This window comes from Hibiscus syriacus, unplaced genomic scaffold (assembly GCF_006381635.1).
Source record: "Hibiscus syriacus cultivar Baekdansim isolate YM2019G1 unplaced genomic scaffold, ASM638163v2 tig00110445_pilon, whole genome shotgun sequence".
In the NCBI taxonomy this organism is placed as follows: Eukaryota; Viridiplantae; Streptophyta; class Magnoliopsida; order Malvales; family Malvaceae; genus Hibiscus; species Hibiscus syriacus.
This window is the reverse complement of record NW_024062740.1, coordinates 857,331-858,234: the sequence shown is the minus strand read 5'-3', so window position 1 is coordinate 858,234 and position 904 is coordinate 857,331. Positions and strand designations below refer to the sequence as shown.

Genomic DNA, 904 nt, shown 5'->3' with positions numbered 1-904 from the left:
ATCCAGACCATTTGTGTGGAGGATAAAAATACAGTAAACAAAATCTAACCTGTCGGATTTAAACCAGCGACCTAAGTTACTATGACCGTACACACTACAGTCCGCTCTACAAGCTGAGCTAAGATCGGCTTGTGATTACATTTTGACAGTTAATTTTTATATCTAAACCCATTGACAATTTTCTCCACTTGCAGTTGTAATACTGTTGCGATAACGAAACAATGATTCAACTACTCTATTTGAGTGTGTCCCGATATTGTTGAGGAAAATTACATGTGAAAGCTAACGATAAGGTAATAAGGTCAGGCCTAAGAAAAAAAGGAGCAGAAATGGCTAAAGAAAGGGTTGTAAGTAATCGAGATACCCCCAACTACCCTGCAAATTGACCAACACAATGCCAAGTGCAGAGCAAGAGGAAAAAATGACCAACTCAATGCTACGAGCAGAGGAGGAGGAAAAATAATCATCCTGCACCAGCCGGGAATCGAACCCGGGTCTGTACCGTGGCAGGGGTACTATTCTACCACTAGACCACTGGTGCTTTTTTTTGTTTGGTTGCGGTATATTTATTAATATTTGATTTATTGAAAACTTGTTGGAAGGCAACGCTGGTACTGGGAAGTTTAGGAACCAGGGGCAAATGGGCAATCATTCCATCCACAGGTCATAGTTTGCTTGCAAAGGAATACCAATGAAGTGAGTGGCAGTTGGATATGGACAACTTGATTTCTATGACAATGAGTTTTAACTCTAAAATCCCACACCTTCATAAGGAGCTCAGTAGGAATATATTTCATTACACTGCCAATTCGTGGATTTATATTGTTTTTATGTGAACTATAATCATGTTTAAAGTATTGATATGCTAATAATTCGAATAAAAATATCTTGAAGCATTTGTATT

At 38.4% G+C, this 904-nt stretch overlaps 1 non-coding gene across 1 annotated transcript; it reads right to left on the bottom strand.

Moving 5' to 3' along the window:
- Nucleotides 1–469: 469 nt before the first annotated feature.
- TRNAG-GCC lies at nt 470–541 on the bottom strand. Its single transcript has one exon. It is a non-coding gene; the product is annotated as a tRNA-Gly (tRNA).
- Between the last annotated feature and the right edge of the window lie 363 nt (nt 542–904).